This window comes from Balaenoptera ricei, chromosome 4, assembly GCF_028023285.1.
Source record: "Balaenoptera ricei isolate mBalRic1 chromosome 4, mBalRic1.hap2, whole genome shotgun sequence".
NCBI classification, from domain to species: domain Eukaryota; kingdom Metazoa; phylum Chordata; class Mammalia; order Artiodactyla; family Balaenopteridae; genus Balaenoptera; species Balaenoptera ricei.
Window position 1 is genome coordinate 159,737,160 of NC_082642.1, and position 21,271 is coordinate 159,758,430.

At 47.7% G+C, this 21,271-nt stretch overlaps 1 protein-coding gene across 3 annotated transcripts in view; it reads left to right on the forward strand.

Moving 5' to 3' along the window:
- AGPAT3 (1-acylglycerol-3-phosphate O-acyltransferase 3) overlaps nucleotides 1-21,271 on the forward strand; it is a 93,249-nt gene that overhangs the window by 21,444 nt on the left and 50,534 nt on the right. For 2 of the 3 annotated variants that reach the window (XM_059921682.1, XM_059921683.1), the window contains one exon: nucleotides 5,017-5,082. The exons of the other annotated variant lie outside the window; for it this stretch is intronic. The gene's annotated coding sequence lies outside the window, so the exon portion shown is untranslated. The remainder of the gene's footprint in view (nucleotides 1-5,016; nucleotides 5,083-21,271) is intronic. 3 annotated transcript variants of the gene reach the window in all.

Here is a 21,271-nt window from a genome sequence, read left to right on the forward strand (position 1 = left end):
AACTGGAAACAGATCCAGGTGGATCCACAACTATCCAGATGGTAGAATTAGCATAGAAGGATGCTAAAAATGTCTGTTATAAATATGCCCTATGTGTCCAATGACACAGAGAAAATATGCACAGAATGAGGAGAAAATAGAAGATATAAAAAAGACCCAAATCTTCTAGAGAGGAAAATGCACTGGGTGGGGTTCATAGTGGGTCAGACACTCAGACCCAATATTTATCTTCAGTATTCTTGAAGACATATCACTAGAAACTTTCTAAAATGAAACACAGGAAAAGGACAGGGAAAAAAAGCAGCAGTATCAGTGGAACCGTATAAAGAGGGATAACAAACATGAAATTGAATTCCGGAAAAGAGGTGTGTGTGACGGAAAATATTTGAAAAAAATAATGGCTAAAATTTTGCAAATTTGATGAAAACTGATTTTCAAGAAGATCAGTAAATCCCAGGCAGAAGAAACATGAAGAGAACTACACCCATGTACATCAGAATCAAATTTCTGGAAATCTTAAAGGCAGAAGATCTTAAAAGAAGCCAGAGGCAAAAACCTACACTGTACAGAGGAAACAGAGATGAAGTCACAGTGGACTTCTTGTCAGAAGTGGTGCAATTCAGAAGAGGATGGAAGGGCATCTTCAAGATACAGAAAGAAAAAAAGCTTCAGCCTACAATCCCGTAGCTAACAGAGTCTCTTTCCAAAGTGAAAGCCAAATAAAGACTTTTTTAGACATTTAAAAGCTGAAAATAATTTATCACCAGCTGACTTGAACTCCAGAAAATATAGAGGAAGTCCTCTGGGGACAAGGAAAGTGACACCAGACAGGAATTTGGATCTGAAGGAATAAAGAGTAGCAGAAATGCAGGAAAATGTAAAAGAGTTTTGTCCTCTCATTTTAAAAAGTCCTTTAAAAGATAATTTACTGTTTAAAGTAAAAGTACTAACAATGTTTTATAGAGTTTATAAATAGAAGTAAGAGGTATGGCAGTAATATAGCCGAAGATCTAGAAGTGGGGAAATGGAAACTAGTAAAGTTCTTAAAATACATGTGAGGTATTATAATATTATTGGAAAGTAGACAGTGTTATACTAAAGATATACATTGTAAATTCTAGGGCAACCGTTAAAAAAACAACAAAGAGGTATAGCTAATAAACTAATAATGGAAATAAAATGGATTCTTAAAAAAATCCCTAATCCAGAAGAAGACAGAAAAAAGGAGAAAATGAAACAAACAAATCCAGATAGGACAGATAGAACGATAATAGATTTAATCCCAACCATATCAATAATCACATCAAATATGGACGGCCTGAAAACTCCAAATAAAAGGCATTTTGTCAGAGTGTCAGAGCAGATAGAAAAGATTAGGTAAAAGTGCTTTCCACATTAAATATGAAGACAGAGATAGGTTAAAAGTAAAGGGTTAGAAAGATAGATACCATGCCAACATGAATCACAAGATAGCCGATAGCCCAAGTGGATATATTAATATCAGACAAGTTATATTTCAGGACAAGAAATATTGCCAGGGAAGAGAATGTCTCCTCATAGTGATAAAAGGGGTCAGTTCATCAAGAGAACATAATATATTGAATATATGTGCACTTAACAAGAGCTTCAAAATACATACTGCAAAAACTGATAGAACTGAAAGGAGAATTAGACAAATCCACAATTACAGTTGGAGATTTCAACACGTCTCTTTCAATAACTGACAGAACAAATAGACAGAAAATCAGTAAAGATAGAGAAGACTTGAACAACACCATCAATCAGTTTGACTTGACTGGTGTTGATAGAACACCCATCCAACAACAGCAGGACACATATTCTTTGCAAGTACACATGGAGCTTTCACCAAGGTAGACCAACTTCTGGCCCATGAAAAAAATCTCAGTAATTGAAAAAGGACTGAAACCATAGGAAGTATTTTCTGTGATCAACAGAGAATTAAACTAGAAGTCAGTGATTGAAAGATATCTGGAAAAATCCTCAAATATTTGAAAACTCAATAAAGACACTTTTAAATAGCCCATGGTCAAAGAAAAAGTCACAAGGGAAGTTTGATAACATTATGAACTGAGTGAAAGTTAAAACATAAGGTATCAGAATTTGTGGAATGCAGGTAAAATAGTGCTTAGGCATCTATAGCATTAAATGATCGTATTAGAACATAAAACAGTTCTCAAATCAATGATTTAAGCTTCAACCTTAAAAAAAAGTAAACAAAGGAAAGAAATAACAAAGAGCAAAAATCAATGAGACAGAAAACAAACGGTAGAAAAATATCAATGAAACCGAAAGTTGGTTCTTTGAAAGAATCATTAAGATTGGTAAACTCCTAATTAGACTGATCAGAAAAAAAAGAGAGAAGAAAAACTACCAAAATCAGAACTGAGAGGGGAAGAGTCACTAGAGATCCTAAGGGAATATTCTGCAATGCTCCATGCCAGGAGATGTGACAACACAGATGAAAGGGACACATTCCTGGAGCAAAAGAAATCACTAAAACGTATTCAAGTCAAAATAGATAACCCAAATAACCCTGAATCTATCAAAAAATTCAATTTGTATATAAAAACCTTCTAACAAAGAAAACTCTTGGCCCAGATGACATCGTTGATGAATTCTATCAAACATTTAAGGAATAGTACCAATTCTACACAAAGTCCTCCAGTAATTAGAGGAGGAGGGAACACTTCTTAGCTCATTTTATGAGGCCAGCATCACCCTGGTACCAAAACCACACAGGCTATGGACCAATATCCATCGTGAACAAAATCCTGCCTGAATTAGAAAATTTTAGCAAATCAAACCCAGCAATATGTAAAAAGTCTACTGCACCATAACCAAGTGGGATTTATCCCAGGAATGCAAAGTTGGTTTAACATTCAAAATCAGTCATTATAATTCACTTTATTAACAGACAAAAAAGAAGACCGTATGACTATCTCAGTGGTGCAAAAAAAAAAAAAAAAATTTAATACTCATTTGTGGTAAAAAAAAAAAATCTCTCAGCAAACTAGAAGTAGATGGCCTCAGTCTAATAAAGGGCATCTATGAAAAACCTACAGCTAACATCCTACATAATGGTGAAAGACTGAAGCTTTCCTTCTATATTGGGAGCAAGGCAAGGACATCTGCTCTTATTCACCACTCTCATTCAACATTATACTAGAAGAATAAGGCAAGAAAAAGAAAGAAAAGACATACAGAAGGGGAAAAAAGAAGTAAAAGTATCTTTATTCACAGATGGCATGATGGCCTATGTGGAAAATCCTAAGAAATCCACAAAGTTACTAGAACCAGTAGGTGAGTTCAGTGAATTTACAGGACACAAGGTCATTATAACAAAATTAATTTTATTTCTACATACTAGCACCGAATAGTTAAAAGCTGTAACAAAACACCATTTACAGTAGCATCAAAAATATGAAATTCTTAGGGATAAATATAACAAAATAGTGCCAAGAGAAATTAAAGCAGACCTAAATAAATGGGGAGCTATACTATGTTAATGGACCACAGGACCCAATGTTACTAAAATGTCAATTCTACCAAAACTGTTATATAGATTCAGTGCAATCACAATCAAATCCTGGCAAGGCTTTTTGTAGAAATTTACAAGCTTATTCTAAAATTTACATTGGAAATCTAAGGACCTAGGAGAGCTCCAATAAATTTGAAGAGGCAAAGAAAAGAGTGCCTGGCTTTAAGACTTCCTCTACTTCTGTGGTAATCTAGACATTGTGGAACAGCAAAAAGGTATACATGCAGATCATTGGAACGGAGTAGATTCCAGAAACTAACCCACACATTTATAATAAATTGATTTCCAACAAAAGTTTCAACGTAATTCAATGGGGAAGTGATAGTATTTTCCACAGCTGGTGCCAGGACTATTGGACAGCTATATGCAAAAACGGTGAACCTTCGCCCGACTTCATCCCATATTAAAAAATTAACTCAAGATGGTCTGGTCGCCCAGACCTAAATACAAAAGCTAAAGCTATTAGGTTTATAGAAGAAAAAAATGTTGTATTTGCATACAATGTAATATTATTCAGCCTTAAAAGCAAAATTATGACACATGCTACGACCTGAATGAACCTTGAGGACATTATGTTCAGTGAAATAAGCCAGACACAAAAGGACAAATACTGTGTGATTCCATTTATATGAGGTCCTTAGGGTCATCAAGTTCATAAGGACAGACAGCAGGACTGTGGGGGCCAGGGCCTGGGGAGGGGATGGGAGGGAGTGTTTCATGGGCACAGAGTTTCAGTTTGGGAAGATGGAAAGTTCTGTGGATGGACAGTGGTGATGGCCGCACAACAGTGTGAATGGACTTAACCCCACTGAACTGTACACTGGAAAATGGTTTAAATGGTGATTTTTATGTGTATTTTACCACAACTCAAAACAAACAAACAAAAACAAGGACTAAAATTAGCCGGTAGGCCTGGGTTTGGCTTTATCAGTGGCAGGCTGGGCTGGCCTGGCGGGAGCCCCTCCTGCAGGGTTAGTGGGTTTGGGAGGGAGGAGAGTGCAGGCGAGGTCGGCACGGTTGCCGTCCTGGGAACGGGAGCCTCAGCGCCCAGAGGGGCCGGGAGGCCTGGAGGCTGTTCTCCTTGTCCATCCATCAGGAGGTGGCCTACCTTCAGCTGTTCCTGCGAGCCTGCAGGGGAGGTTGGAATTGCTTCGCGGTCCGTCCTGGGGTGTGGTCCCTGCGTCTCTCCTGTTTGTTCATTTATGGGCCATCTGTTGGGCCTCCTTATCAGGCGGGGGGAAGTAACAGCACTTGGAAAGGCCTGATAGGCTGTGTCCCTGGTGTTTGCTTAAGTTAGTGGACCGTTCAGGTCATCGGGACCTGAATCAAGTTCATTCATAACTGTCTGCTTGCCTGATGTGCAGTCTTTTTGATTTTAAAGTAACTGCACGTAGTTTATTCACTGAGTGTTTTTCCAGTCCTGCCTAAGTACATTTGTGTTTGTCTTTAACTCTCAGGCCTTCAAGTTGGAAACCTCTGAGGACGATTGCGGACCCTGCTGACCCTGCTCACCCTGGGCCGCGGTGAGTCAGGAGAGGGAGGCACCTGATGCTTGAGCCGCGTGCGTGTGTGCGTGCGTGTGTGTGTGTCTGTGCATGCGTGTGTGTGCGTGCGTGTGTGTGTGTGTGTGCACATGTGTGTTTATTCCTGTTCCCTGGGGCAGCCCTGGAGTGGGTTCTGCCCCAGTGGTCTGGACCTGGCTCTGTCGGCAGACACAGAAGTCTATCGCCTTGAGAGACAGGCTCGCTGATCCAGCTTCAGTGACATTGAAGGGACCGAGCAGGGCACAGCCGGGCCTTAACACATTGTTGGATTTTCTTAAAGGGGTATACACTTTAAAGTTTTCTTACAGCCAAAGGATATTTATTATAATCTGAATACAGATGAAAAAGTCCAGGTAACGCGGTTCCCCTTCTGTTTGTTCCTGGAGGGATGAGTGAAGGGGCCAAGCTAAAACTGCTGCTGGGTGGAGGGCATCTCGGGAAGTGAAGAATGGGCGTCCCCCCAGCAGAGCTGGACCCCGCTTTTGTTAGCAGACCTGCAAGTCCGTGGGTCTTTTGGAGATGGACGTAGCTGTCCAGCTGAGTCGTCCAGGGCTGGAGTGTGACCCAGAGGTCGGGGAGCATGTTTGCCGTCAGGATGTTCTGCTCCTGTAGGTAGATCCTCTGGGAAGCCCAGTGGTGATCGGCAGCTGTGGCCGAGAACACTGGTCAGGTGGCCTTGGTTCCTCCGGGGCTGAGGACAGAACCTGGCCGCAGAGTGACCGCCAGTGACCCGGCCCTCTCCTGTGCTCCCGTGTCCTGGCTTCGGGCCGTCCAGGACCTGCCTTTCAGGCTCCACGCTGACCTCACCTTCTGCGTGCAGACGTGTTCTCAGGGATCTGCTGCGTTAGGTGACTGAGTGACAGGTTCCTTTTGTATTAATCCAGCCTTGACCAGAAGGCCTTCTCCCCCTGCCATTACTTCTTTGGACCCAGGAGACATCTGTCACTTAAAGTGCTTTCTGCAGAGAGCGAGTGCAGCCATTATGTTTGGAAGTTTACAAGTTTCACTGCGGGATCCCAGCTCCCGGTGGGCAGGCAGTTTCCCCTCATGTGTAATAGTTACACTGTGTGCTGATAGCGACTAGCCTAGCTGGTTAAGAACAAGCGCTGGGGATGTGAATAGCATGAATGCAAGCCGGTGTCAGTCGCATACTTTTTATATTTATAGTCATGACTTATTGAAAATAATGTTGCTTAAATATATGAGTGGAGCACTGCAGTTAAAATTACTTTGTTTAGCGTGGCTTTATAATTAAGTATTTTATTATGAGTGCTCACTGGATAACTGGAAATATAAATATGAGGTACATGGCAGCTCTCAGCTACTGCGTTCTCTGAGCACCTCACCTCCAACATTCTGAATCAACAAAAGTTTATTTGCTTTTTTTGCTCATTATTGATTGAGTACACAGCTTGTGGTTTTAGCTGTTAAATTGTTGCAAGCTTCTGTTCTGTGCAAAAGAAAATCAAACTACATTGTATCCTAAAGTTGAGCTCTCCATGTATTCCCTTCCTTTTGATTATCATCTGGCAATGGGTGAACTATACTTGGGGCTAAAAGGATTCTCTCCCTCCTAATTGCCACTGCCCAAGATGTGGCCTGCGATGGCCGCGGGGGCTGTGGGTGGCACCAAGAGCCTTTTGATGTGTGAAGCATGTTGCATCGTACGTGGCAGGCATGTGTCCTCAACACTGGTTTGTTTCTGGAGGAGAGTGACCGGGGGCCCTGGTCATCAACCAGACCTCTCCCAGAAAGATGGGATTGGGGGAGGTTGGAGATGGAAATCAGTTTGCTCTCCCTCTTTTCTGGGGACGGGACCTCAAAGTTCTGTAGCAATTGAGGGCTGGGAAAAGGGACGGGGAGAAGAGTGGTAAGTTGGAGATGTGCTTTTCAGCTCCGGGACAGTCAGATTTATAACCAAGCATCCAGCAAGATTAACTCAACATTTACAAAAAGAAATGACTTTTCAGTTATGCATTTACGACTTACCATTTTTTAGAGGCAGGAGAGATACAACCACCCCCCACCCCGACCCAAGCTAGTAATCATCAGTATTGAAATTTAAGGCAAATCATTCGTTTGTGACTTGAACTGGCACCTCTCAAAAGATGTCCAAATGTTTAATAAACATCTGAAAAGATGTGCAACTTAATTAGTCATCAGAGAAATGGAAGTTACAAACCACAATGTGGCTTGATGAGTGGAAGGATGAGGTGAGTGGAGCAGGGTGGGGGGCAGCGGGGCTCATCCATCACTCTTTTTTTTTTTTTACATTTATTTTATTTTTTAAAATTTATTTATTTTTATTTTTATTTATTTAACTTTTGGCTGCGTTGGGTCTTCATTGCTGCACGCGGGCTTTCTCTGATAGCGGCGAGCGGGGGCTATTCTTCGTTGCGGTGCGCGGGCTTCTCATTGCGGTGGCTTCTCTTGTTGGGAGCACAGGCTCTAGGCGCATGGGCTTCAGTAGTTGTGGCGCGCAGGCTCAGTAGTTGTGGCTCGTGGGCTCTAGAGCGCAGGCTCAGTAGTTGTGGTGCACGGGCTTAGTTGTGGGATCTTCCTGGACCAGGGCTCGAACCTGTGTCTCCGGCACTGGCAGGTGGATTCTTAACCACTGCGCCACCAGGGAAGTCCCTCATCCATCACACTTATCATTGCTATTATGCATGTCGGCTCTGAGCTGAGCACTTAAAAATCCCTCACTGTTCAGTTCTCTTCCCATCGTGTGGAGCGAATGTTACTTGTGTTTTTCTGATGAGGACGCAGGCTCAGGATGAGTCCTTTGCCTGTGCTCATGAGTGGCCCCCTGGGGCTCAGAGCCCTGCGGTGCCCTGAGGGCAGGTGTATGTGGTCCTGTCCCCGCCGGCCCCTGGCACCCTGGTGGACACTTGTGCTGGTCGTCAGGTCCTGCGCCAGCCCTGCAGGATGTGCGGTTGCTGCCCGGGAGGGAGAGGCTGGGGGAGAAGCTGGGAGAGTGCTAGGACCTTGGCTGCGCGGACCCTTGGGCTCTGGGACCTGAGAACGCCCGCCTCCAACGTGGCCCCAAGGCAGCATGTTTAGTGGCTGGCTCTGTGGCCCCCCTCACTGATGAATGGTAGAACAAACAAAACATCTCTCCTACGTAGCTTATTGCAATTTTAGCTCCCACGAGTGTTCCATTAACTTTTCTTACAAGTTTTAAGATGACTGGAAGGTTTTCCTTAGTCTTTCTTAGGTACTGATGCTGAAACAGTGCCTTTCCCTCCCCCGCTGTGGCCCACGTGGACTGCAGACTCAGAACTCAGTCCAGGGGTGGGGGGATGGGGGCAGGGGGAGGGGCTGCGAGGACGGGCGAGGTGGGAGGCCCCTGTGTGCAGCCCCCTGCATGGCCGTGTTTGAGGACGGGTTCTCTTTGCTCTAAAGGTGACACGAGGGGCTGAGCAAAGGGCTCAGACTTTGACGGGCCAAGTTGTGTCTGGAGGAGCCCGGTATCCTGCAGGGTAAGCTTTTTCCCTTAAAAAGCAGTCTTAACAGTGTTCAGCGTAATTGTTTAGACTTCGAAACCGCTGGAGAGACAGAAGGTTGGAGCTTTATAAGCCAGGAGGTGATTTTTTGTTAATATTTAAATTTTAATTAAAGAAGTGATACGTGCTTATAAAAATTAAACGCAGAACCAAATCTAATAAGTAATCAAAATTCCATTCTTTACTCCATCCCAAATCCCACCCTTTTTCCTGGAGGGAACCGCTATAAATGGTTTGTGGTTTATCCTTTCAGAGCTTGTCAAAATACACGTAAGAACACACGGGCACAGAGTTTCTAAAAATGTGTTTATGTGTCATGATATCTATCTGTGCAACTTAATCTTAACTTGCTTGGGGGTCTTTTACTACACATAGATCTACCTCGTTTAAAAAGACTTAGCTTCCTCTTTTATGCATGTTCTAAAGAGCATGGCTATATATACACATACGTACACACGGGCGCACACGCTTTATAAGAAGTCTGGGTGACAGTTTCAGAGCACAGTTACCCGGTTATCTGTTTCTCAGAGCCAGAGTGTGCTTTCAAGACTTGAGATGTGTTTGTGTGTCTCAGAAAGTGTCATAACTGGCACACTCATTCTTGTATTGAGGGGCTGTGGGGGTTGGGTGAGTGCAGGGGGGACAGTCCTCCGGGAGGGTGACGATGGGCCTCGAGGCTCTGCAGTGTCTGAGCGGCCCTGCCCGGCCCAGATGCCTGACCTGCTGGAAGGTGGACTTTGCCCCCTGCCCGTGTGGAGTCTCTGGCTGGTGCCGTTTGTAAGTTGGTGGGGTGGGCATGGGTAGGCTCTATATGGACAGTGGCCTGGGCCAGATTCCCTTTCCACCGAGGAGTGTCTGTTTTCTGGAACATTCCAGGCTGCGTTCCTGTCGTTGGGACACATGTAAAGGGTTGTGTGCACACATGGTTACATGCACTTTATCGCCTGGTCACCAGTGTTCGGTAGCAAAGCCGGGTCCTTCACGTATCTAAAGTGCAAGCACAGCAGAAGGAGAAACGGGCCGGGGCCTCCGTCTGGCTCTGCTTGGCCACAAGGCCACCGTGTCCCACAGACGCCGTCTGCTGGCGGCTCCTTATCTCTCGGTGAACAGAACTGAAAGTGGAAGAATCCTCTCGAGCCAGGACGCTTGCCGCCAGCTGGCCGGCTCTGCTCCACGGGGCCGGAACAGGACGAGCGGGGATGGGCGTCCGGGGAAGCGCCTTCTGGAACCGGGAGTTCCTGCAGCCGTCTCGCGCAGGCCTTGCCTGACGTTGTTTCACACTGGCTTGTGTGTGAATTGAAATTAGGAAGCGTGTCCATGGAAACATAGAAACCCCAGGACCGAGGCAGGCGAGGGACAGTCCAGCTTGCACGGCCCAGCGCAGATGCTGGAGAGAGGCCTGGCCCACGAGTGCCTGTCGGGTCGCGCACGTGTGGCCCCTTCTCGGGTTTAGGGCTGCTGTGCTGTCTTCCTGGTCCCCCCAGCGACGTGAGCTTCTCTCAGGGGAGCTGCTGGCTGGAGCAGACCCGGGAGGAGGGAGGCCCTGCCCGGCTGCCCACCTGCCGGAACCCTCGCTGCCCTCCTGTTATCGCCAGTAACCTGCCTCAAGAACTTCCTGGATTTCCTGTGTAGACAGTCATATCACCTACAAGTGACGAAAGCTGGTTTCCTTCTTTTTAACCTGGTTTCTCTTATTTCTGTCCTTGTCGTGCCACCGTGGCTGCAGTGAGCTTTCTGCGGAGTCGGGGCCTTGACGCCGGACGTCCTTAAACAGTTATGGGTGGTGCCGAGCGTCATCAGCTGCTTTTCCTGAATCTCGTGAAATAATCGTGTTGTTTTTCTTCTTTCGTCTCTGTTGACAATCACTAGACTAATTGACTTTCTATGGTAGACCATTCCTGTGTCCTATCATAAACCAAATTTGGTCATGATTTTTTTTTTTTCCTAACTATGTGACTGGAATCAGTTTGCTAAGGTATGTTTATTGAGAATGTCCAGTCTGTGTTCACGCATCTGATTGGCCTGTTACGTAACAGACGTCTTGTCTTTTTCCTGATGTTTGCTGGATGCCTCTCGTGTTTCTCCATTAAGTAAATGCTGATTTGGAGTCTTAGATGTTATTACCTCACGGAGAAGTATATGGGGAGTGTATCATCTTAGGGGGAAGCATATAATGAGTGTATGTAATAATTTTAAATTGCTCCTACTTTATTGAGTGTTCTCATCAGGGAGTGAGGTTAGATTTTGTTAAATTACCTGCCCACAATTCTTTTTACAGAAATATAATGGATTTTATTAATAGATTTCCTACTATCAAACCATCCTTGCATTCATGAAGCAGACCCCACTTGGTCATGATGCATTATCTTTTTAATGTGCTGTTAGATTCTGTTTGCTAATTTTAAAGGAATTTTTGTATTTATATTCATAAGTAAAGAGCAGTGGGTCTCAAACTTTTGGTCTCTTTACACTCTTAAAAAATTATTGAGGACCCTAAAAAGCTTTTGTTTTTGTGAGTTATAGCTACTGTGGTTCTCAGCTGGGGGTGATCCTTCCCCCACCCAAGGGGACATTTGGCAACACCAGGAGATGCTTTTGGTTGACACAACTGGTGTGGTGGGGTGTCTCTACTGGCATCCAGTGGGTAGAAGTTAGGGGTGCTGCCGAATATCCTACAATGCACAGGACAGTCCCCTGACAGAAGAGTATCTGGTCCCAAATGTCAATAGGGCCGCAGTTGAGAAACCCTGCTCTTGATAGGTAATAGTTTAGAAATCAACACAGAACATTAAAAATTTTTATTTAATAATTCATTTAAAAGAGCAGCAATAAACCCATTACATGTTAACATAAATAGCATTTTTTAATGAAGAAGAACTATATTTTCCAAAGCTGAAAAAAAAATGTAATGAGAGGGCCATTATTTTATATTTCCACAATGTAATTAATCTCTCAGGCATCTGACCTAATAGGAGACCCCTGAACTATCTGCTTCTGCATTCAGTCTGTTTTACTGCGTTGTTTGGTGGAGCTATGTGATGAAAATTCTGCTTCACCAAGTATGTGCTTGGAAAACAGATGACTCTCAGACTGCCCCCACCCCACCCCGGGGTCCTCACATCACACTTGAGAACTGTTGATTTAGACAAGTCCCCTTCTTTCTGCTTTCACTCTCACATTGTGGATTCAGCGTCACACTTCCTTCATAAAAAGGCATTTGGAAATTTCCTTCCTTCTCTGTGTTCTGGACAATGTTAAGCTGTGTCAAGATAATCTGTTCTTATAGGATTGGTAGATTTCTCCTGTGAGTCATCTGGGTTTGGTATCTTTCATTAGAGGTAACTCTGACAGACAACTCTTTTAATTCTATAAAACTAGGTCTGTTCAGACTTTCTATCTTTTCTGTGGTCACTGTTTTTGTAAATTTTTCTCTCTTAGAAAATTATCCACGTCATCCAAGTTTTCAAGTTTATTTGCATAGAGATGTACAATTATTTCCATGATTTTTTAAAAACTTTATTTTTTTGATGGTTTTTCTCTCTTTTCTTATTTTATGTATTTTTATTCCCCTTTTCTTAATTTATTTGTATTGCTCTAGGGGATGTATCTGTTTTATTCATTTTTTTGAAAACCAGTTTTTAAAGATTTAACTATTATAATGCTTTTTTTTCTAACTCATTTTTTGCTTTTACCTTATTAATTCCTTCAGTTACTTTTGTAATTCTAACTTTCTGAATTGGAGGCTTAACTCTCTTATTTTCATGCTCTCATTTCTAAAGATTTAAAGTATTTAATGTGATAAATTTTCCTCCAAGCACTGCTTTAGTTTTCATTATGTTTTCTAGAAATTCTGCAGTTTGGGTTTCTACTTCCCCTGGAGAGGAGCGTCTAAGAGGAAAATATTCATGTTTGGGGCGGGCAGTGGCGTGGGAAAGGCCTTTTCTGTTTCCTGATTTCTAGGCAATATTGTTTGTGTTTTAATTACTGTTTGGGATTTGTTGAAAATTTCTTCGTTGCTTAATTTATGGGCACTGTTCATGAATGTTTCTATGAGCAATTGAGAGAAAGTGTGTCTTCTCTTATCAAGTGCAGGATTGGCTACCTGTCCTAAAGATCCACTTCATATGTCTTGCTGCTGCATCGTCTGTGGTCTCTCTTAGTTCTTGACCACTGTTCTTTCTTGGATTAAAAGAGATGTACTAACATCTCCTATTATTAGCATGCTTTGATTTGTTTCTGTGGCATCCCTGTAATTTCTGCTTTATGAAAAGTAAAGCTGCATTATTTCGTACATAGATATTAAACTTATATCTTCCTTGAGAATTTTAGTTTCTAGAATTATAAATAGTCCTGCTTTGTCTCATTAATTTCATGTGCCTGATATTTTATTCTCTGATATCAAGATTTTGAACCCTATTTTTTGGGCATTTCCCAGTATATATTTATTCATTATTTTCGACCCTGATGAATTGTTTTGGTTGAGGTATTCTCTTACACCTAGCAGAGCTGAATTTTTTTTCACAAGCCAGTATGAAAATATTTCCCTTTTTGTAGCCGATCTTAGCCCATTTGTATTGACTGATACGATCCGTGTGTTTGGATTAGTGCTGTCCCTATTTTGTGTATTTCAAGGGTAAATACAGATAGAATGGTGCCCATACATGAACACACTCACTGGTTCTGTATGTGGTGTCTGTTCTTAGCCTTTCTGGTGCTTTGTTTTGTGTTTGATAGTGCTGACCCGATAGATGGGAAAGTGTGTTCGGCCTTAGTGATCACCTAATACGAGTAGCTTTATGTCAGATCCTGGGTCCCCTCCTTCTGGATAATGTCTATTGTTTCTCTACCAGGAGTGACAGTAAGATGCCCTGAGACCTCCCCTCCCCGCGGCGTTCCCCTGCCTGGCACCTGCTCCCGACGGCCCTGCACGCGGGCTCCCCGTCGGTGTACCCGCTTCTGCCCGCAGAGTGACGGGGTCGCCCTGCTTCCACCCGCCCCCCTCCCTCCCCCGACTGTCCTGCTTGGCTGCCATCCTGTCGGGTCAGCCGTCTCCACCTGGTCTTCTCTCTCCCCTGGAACACGCCAGAGCTCCTTCCGGTGGCCAGGGCGTGTCCTCCAGCCGTGTGGTGGGCACCGGTTCAGAACCACTTGTCACCATGTGCCAGCCCCCTTCATGGCTTAGGGCCTCTCTGCTTCAAGTCTGCTTCTCCATCTTCCTCTGCCATACCAGCATTCTTCCCATGGGTGTTTGTCTGTGTGTCTCTCCTGTGCCTTCAGTTTCTGTCTTTCTGTGACATCGCGTCTTAGCTTTGTCTCCTGTAAATCTAGCAGACAGCTGGAGTTTTAGACTTCTCTTTATACTTGTCGTGATCAAGTGATATACTTGTTCATCACTGATAATGAAGGGCTTTCTACTTCATTATCATCACAGCATCATTATTTACCATCCTTTTCCTTTGCTTTCCTGCCTGTTCTTGAATTTAACCTGTTAAATCTGTTCACCTGTTCCTCTCCGTGGAGTGGTACCCTTCTGACACTAGGATGCCTGGAGACTGAGATAAAGGGTGTCCGTGTCTCTACTTTCTTCCCAAATAGTGTGAAGACCTGAGAACCAGGATTTGGGCTCACGATGTTTTCACAGCCTCATTTCTGGGCACGTACGGCACCGTGCCGGGCGTTTGCACCTCTGCTCTCTCAGAGTCCCTGCCGTGGCCGGACAGGCTCTAGGCATCGTCTGCAGACGAGGGACTGAGGGACCGGGAGGCCGGGGAAGTGATGCTGGAGCAGACGGCAGGACACGTGGGCCCCGGCTGTGTCACTCCCCGCCCACTTCTCACTTTCCACCCCTGCCCTCCCCGGATGCTCGGCCTGCCTTTTTATCCTGTTCTTTCTCTGTCCCAGATGCCCATACAGTTCTGATTGCAGCAGCCCAGCGGGCGCTGAAGTCCACGACCAACCATGAGCACCGCATTCACCCTCGCCCGCACCCCCGAGCGTGGGGACCCTTCCCAGGGCAGCCTCCGCCACCGGCTCATTCTTCTGTGGGCGTGTGTGTGTCCCCCTGTGGGAGGGTGGGGCTCGGGGCTGCCGTCCCATCCTGGCTCTGTGATGCCAGGAACTTGGCTTTATCAGGGCTTTATCACGGACCTCGGAGCAGCTCCGCTGTTCGGCGCCCGACAGCTTGTTTTCAGTTGATGGTTGTGCTTCTGTTAATCAGTAACCAGCCCCGGGCTGTTGGTTCTCTGAGGAGTCTCCAGGGGTCATGCTTGTGACCCCTGACCTCTGGAGTCCAGGGATGGGCCGGTGGGTGTCTGGGGAGGTGGGCGTGTCCACAGTCACGCTGCAGGATGGGTGTGGTGAACATTCCAGGAGCGCAGGGGGACGTCGCGGGAGACCGGCGGTAGGTGCGAGTGTCAGGATAGTCCTTTATGATTTCTCTGTATCTTGATGCTGTTTTTGTGAAGGTTTAACAAACACTTGGTAGATTGTTGTGAGGATGTAGGCTTCTTTATTTGGGGTAAATTCTGTCTAGTGAAAACGATTTCCCCTTTAGTAAAAGAAAATCCTCACACCCAGGATCTGGGTGTGGGGAGCTAAAGCTTGAGGAAGGAGGGAGTTTTGGTGGGGACATGGGACATCCATTTGGGTGTTTTTTCTCTGCTCTAGGTACCTCGTGTTGGACGTGCTAGAAAAATACCTCCACCAGCAACACGTGTTGTCTTTCTCAGAAGCCATGTTGCTCATAAAGGACCTGCCGTTTAATGCTTTGCAGTAAAGACAGACTCTGATCTGGGGTTTCCGGGGCCACTGGGAGGGTGTGTTGCTCTTTGGGTTTGCAGCCTTGGTGTCCACTGTGCTTTGTCAGTGAGGAGAGGAGCCGGTCACCATGACCGTGCACCTGCCCAGGCCCCTAGGCGGGCCGCCCCTGCGGGAGGTCAGGTGCCCAGGTGGGGGAGGGACCACGAGTACCTCGTGGGACTCCAGTGCATACCCGAGGCACGGGGCAGGACCGGCGCCCGGAGCCCACAGGTAAGGGCGGGGCTGGTGAGCTCTTCCCAGGCAGAGCCTTCCTCCTTCCCTCTTGTGGGGAGAGAGGATGGGAGTTCAGGGCCGTGCATCTCAGGCCCGCGGTCTCCAAGTCTGCACCCTCTGTGGGCTCCCCTCTTCCTAAGCTCTGGCTGCAGGAGAGTGGGGTTGGGTTAGTTGTTTATCCAGGGACCCCTCCCCACCTTGGCTGGCCTCGAAATTTGAAAATTTGCTCCTTTTTAACGTATGGAAGGTCCCGCAGCTTGTGTGTCCTAACCCTGAGCTTCAGGAGACGGGCAAGGACCGGGGACATTAGAGGTCTTGTTTTGACACGTCGTGTGCCCGACTCCAGTGCTTCACACTCGATGCTGGAATCCGTCAGGCTGTCACAGCAGATTGATTTCTGGGTCTGTAGTGTCTCCCTGGTCAGGGTGGTCAAGAGCTTTCTTCTGCCACAAATGTCACGTGAGTAACTGGAACGACAGAGCCCGACGGTCCAATGTGGGACCCCGCGGCCCACGCACAGGTGCTGAGCCCTTGAAAGCCGAGGGGCCGCGAGAGTTAAAAACATACACGGACTTCAAAGACCCAGACAAAGGGGTGATATACAGCATCTCATTATTGCCTTTTTAATATTGACTGCATGTTAAAACGATGATATCTTGGCTATATTGGGTTAAATAAAATACATCATTAAAGTGAATTTCACCTTTCACTTTTTAAATGTGGAACTAGAACATTTAAATTACACATGGGGCTCACGGTGTCTCCCTTGGCCAGCCCGCTTTGCCTGCGATGGACTCTGAGTCTGCTGAGAGAGAAGGGGGGCCGATCGGCTGTCACTCCTGCTTGCGCCGGCTGAATGGCCGTTTCTTCGGCCATTAATGCATCCATACGATGAAATACTCTGCAGCTGATTTTGCAAGAATGAAATCGGCGAAGCTGGTGCTGACACTCCTGGGCCCTGGGCCTGTCCCTCCTCCAAGTACTTTGCACAGTTCGCTCATTTCACCTTGTCTTCCCCACTGTACAGATGAGGAGATGGAGGCTCAGAGAGGTGCATAACTTTCTCAGGGTCACACAGCTCGTTGGTGGCGGGGCCAGGGCTCGAACCCAGGTAGTGCTCTCCTTGCTCTCCACTACTTTTGCAGAAGGGGAGAGGTTTGTACTGACCCGAAAGACTCTCCTGCTATAGTGCTTAGTCCATTCAGGCTGCTATCACAGACTCCCATAGACTGGGGGCTCATGAGCACAGACCTTTATTTCTCACAGTTCTAGAGGCTGGAAGTTCAAGATCAAGGTGCTGGGACTTCCCTGGTGGCGGAGTGGTTAAGAATCCGCCTGCTAATGCAGGGGGACACGGGTTCGATCCCTGGCCCGGGAAGATCCCACATGCCACGGAGCAACTAAGCCCGTGCGCCACAGCTACTGAACCTGCGCTCTAGAGCCCGCGAGCCACAACTACTGAGCCCACGAGCCACAACTACTGAGCCCGCGCGCCTAGAGCCTGTGCTTCGCAACAAGAGAAGCCACCGCAATGAGAAGCCCGCGCACCGCAACAAAGAGTAGCCTCCGCTCGCCGCAACTAGAGAAAGCCCGCGCACAGAAATGAAGACCCAATGCAGCCATAAATAAATAAATAAAAATTTAAATAAATAAATAAATATAAAGACATAATTAAAAAAAAAAAAAAGATCAAGGTGCTGGCAGATTCGGTGTTTGGTGAGAACCCACTTCCTAGTTTATAGCCGGCCATCTTGGCACTGGGTCCTCACATGGTAGAAGGGGCAGGGAGCTCTCTGGGGTCACTTTTATAAGGGGCTCCACCCTCATGACCTTATCACCTCCCAAAGACCCCACCTCAAATGCCACCCCACTGGAAATAACTGGGATTCAACGATGAATCTGGGAGGAGACGAAACCATTCAGTTCATAGCACAGCGTATGGAGGGAGAAAGGCAAGTTACAGAGCACACAGTATCACAAAGTGTGATCATTTGAAGTCACCACATTTGAAAACTACAAGCGTCAGAAGAAGAGACACCAGACTCCACAGCAGTCGGCCTGTGGGTGGGACGGGGCCGCGGCAGACACTTCCCTTCTGACTGTGCACTTCTGCACGGTTTCGCATTTTTACAGCCCAAAATTCCTTACTTCCTGCTCATTTACAGAACCTTGTTAATTTGCAAAATCTTTTAAAAAACAGAGTTCAGAAGCTGGGGTGTTGTCTACTGGAAACATTTCTCTGGAGCTGGAGAACTGGGCAGGCCGTTCTCCCCAGGCTGAGAGGTGCAGCCTTGCGTGTCCTGCTGAGTGGGGGGTCCAAGGAGTTCCCCCCATCACTCAGGTCTGGTTTTAGGAGTCAGTGAAACAAAGCTACTTCTCTAATCTCCTTCCACCCCACCGTCTTCTCTGCTCCCCGCAGAGACTAGCAGGTTTCTTTGCAGCTGTGAGGCTCAAATGTTTTCAGATCCAGGGGAAATCTGCCTTCCAGTGGATGTGGGAAAAATAGGCATTTCCCGAACATTTTGGTTTGTTTTTGCTCCTTGCTGTTTAAGACACGATTCCTATTTCTGGTTTTGCAGTTAGCTGGCCTGGCTTTGACTCCTGACTCTGCTGCATATTTGCTGTGTGACTCTGGGCAAGTTGCCTAACCTCTCTGAACCTCAGTTCCCTCATCCGTCAGTGAAACTCCTAGGAGTGCCCGCCCCCCGAGAGAGCTGTGAAGAGTGAGGGAGCAGACTCGCAGAGCCGCCAGGACGCCCAGGGACGGTGACCTGCGTGCAGGGCGCCAGTTACAGACAGCGGTCACCGTCACCGGGCAGGACCGTGAACTCCAGCTGGTGTTAGGGGTGTGGCCTGAAATTCTACAACTCAGGTTCCCCCTCCAGTGAGCTGGGAGGGTGGGGGGGGCCCACGCTGGCCTGCTGCTTGCGGCAGGGGCGGGCGGGTCTGCCAGTGTGTCCAGCTGCTGTCCACTGGCTGGGCCGCTGAGCCACCTGTGGATGCAGCGGGCTCGCGTGATAGCCACCCAGCCAGTGGGGGCAGCTGCCCCCGAGGGAGGAATGAAGCCTGTCTGCAGGTGACGGGGGGCTTCGTGGTTCCATCCTTTCAACTCGGCAGCCTCGAAGGTCCTTCTCTTTGCCACTTGCTGGAGCTCAGAGCAAGTTGGTGGCTGTGTGTCCCATGTCTGGGAGCAGTGCGGGGATGGGGCCGGGCACGGGGGAGGGGAGTCCCTCCCCACTGTTGGGGACGTGGGAGGTTGGGGTCCAGCCCAGCTCCCTCCTCCTCTTCCTGTGAGAGGCTGCCCAGCCCCCCACCCGGGGCAGGCATTCTGCCACTAAAGAGGAGTACACCGTGTGCGGTGCTGTCGTGTGCTTGCTCTTATTCTCACTGAGTACATCCAGGGTTCGATAAACCCTTCCCAGGCTGCTTCAGGGTTTCTGTCTACACGTCATTTGAATGGATGCAGAGTATTAAGTCACTTGGGCACATCCTTGTTGTAGACACCTGGCTCGTTTCCGTGCTCTGACATCTGTAAGCATTGCGGGAAGAGCCTTGATGCTTGCAGCATTATGACATTTACAGCTTCCCGTGTCTGTTTTCTTGCACTGGGATAACTTTCACCAGGAGGTTGTGAAGACCAGAGTGAGGGTTATGTACACCCCTGCCTGGGAACGGGGGCCCACAGGCTGCGGTGTCCGTATGCCGGTCACTTAGCTGAGGGTTAGATAGAAATTTTAATAGTGATTCTTAGTTGAAACGGTTAGGAACAAAGCAAGCTGATTCATGTGAATTTTAAGAATCACGATAATTGTTCAAAGAGATTTCATGACTGAAACTACGTTTTGTTTAAAAATTGCTTTCCCTGTAGGAGTTTTCTTTCTGGGATGAGTTTCAAACGGGTGGTACTAGTTCCTGGAAACTGTGAGATTCACTAAGAAGGGTGTGCACGGGTGTATAAACTCCAGGCAGAACGCTGGGCTGTTTAATGTTATCTCATAATGAACTGAGGTTGTCCGCATGCCAGTTCTCTTGCTCACTGTGCTGTCATTTTGCTTCTTTAAGGGCCACCAGCTAGTTCTTGCAGGGGCTTCCATGCTCTGTGCACGTCTTCCTCACCATCACCTACCACTGAACTGTAAGTGCCTTTGGAAGGCCTACCAACCAGTCCTGACAAAAATAAGCGTGTCCCCATTATCTGAACGCCCGAGGTGGACGAGGGCCAGAGAGCCTGGTCCTTAGAAGGCTTAGAGGGCTTTGCAGGTGGACCCCCTGACTCAGAGGGAGTTGGTCATCTAGCCCCCCCCTCCCCACGTAGCAGAGTTTTCCCAGGACACCTACTGTGGTTGCCCCCTCTGCCCTAGTTCACCCGACCGGCCCGCACAGATGCTGCAGAGTCACTGCCGCTGTGCGGACGGCGCTGGGGGAGTTCTGAGCTGCTCTGCAGCACTGGAGACCTGGCCGCTGGCTTTCCTGGGTTCACACCTCAGGCTGTTTACTCGCGTTTGGTTTGCATAGTAACCTGTGTTCTCCAAGGTCCCAGTTTGGTTTGTAAGGGTGTTGTATCAGTGGGTCCCTGAGAGCCCGGCGGCCTCCTTCCTGGGGCCTCTGCCACCACCGGCTTGTTTACCCCAGAGCTTTTCACGCATGGGGTTTATCTTTGTTATTTAGGTATTTATTCGTGTATTTAAAGCTGTGGGAGGGCAGATCTGGTTGAGTGAAATATAAAACCTCCAGGTGAGAGGGCAGGAGGTCGCCTCCCCCAGGTGCCACCGTGTGTGTGTCCCAGGCCGGTTCCCAGCAGAACGTGTGGACGGGCCCTCCTCCAGGACGCGTGGATGGGCGTGGATCAGAGCATCTTCTCTGGGAAGTGCTTGGGTTGCAGACACCGCAGCTGCCTGCTTCCTCCGGGACCAGTGGAGAAAAACCGAGAAACTCACGCCCTTTCCAGTTTCGAGCTGCCTGCAGACACCAGGAGCTCAGCGTCCAAGCGGTCAGCGGGAGGGATGCCCTGGGCATGGGAACGAGGTGTGGGGGGGCGGGGGGGGGGAGGGTGGTGTCCCTGGTGGGAGGGAGCCCAGCAAGGCCTTCAGGGGCCCGGAAGTCATGAGTGAGTGCTTTTGGCAACGTGTCCCCTGGTTGACCCTGAGGGTTCTCCCCCAGCTCTGGTGCCGAGCTAACTGGATAAACCAGCGCTGAGCCGGGCCCTCCCAGCGGGCTGGCGGCATCTCGGCAGCAGACTCCGGGAGCGAGAGGCCCGCCACCTGGGACAGAGCAGAGGAGGATCCGAGCTCTTTCCTCCCCAAACCTGTGCCTTGTCGCTGCCCTTCTGCGTGTGCGCCGGTCCCATCGTCCTGAGCCAGGGTGCTGGGATTGACACAGTGTCTTTGGGGAAACTGGGCCAGAGGGTGATTGACTGCCATTTAACAAGCGTCTGAGGCGTGGAGACGTGGGTGGGGACCAACTCCAGGACACCCCGGCCCCTGGGGACTGCAGGAGACAGGATAAACCCAGCTCGCTCGTTCCTGGGGCGTCTTGGGTTGGACTGGCCGGCAGGGGGCAGCGATGTGCTCAGAGGCCACCTTGACCAAACTGGTTTCAAATCCTGGTGACCTTGGGCAGAATTCTATGGAGTG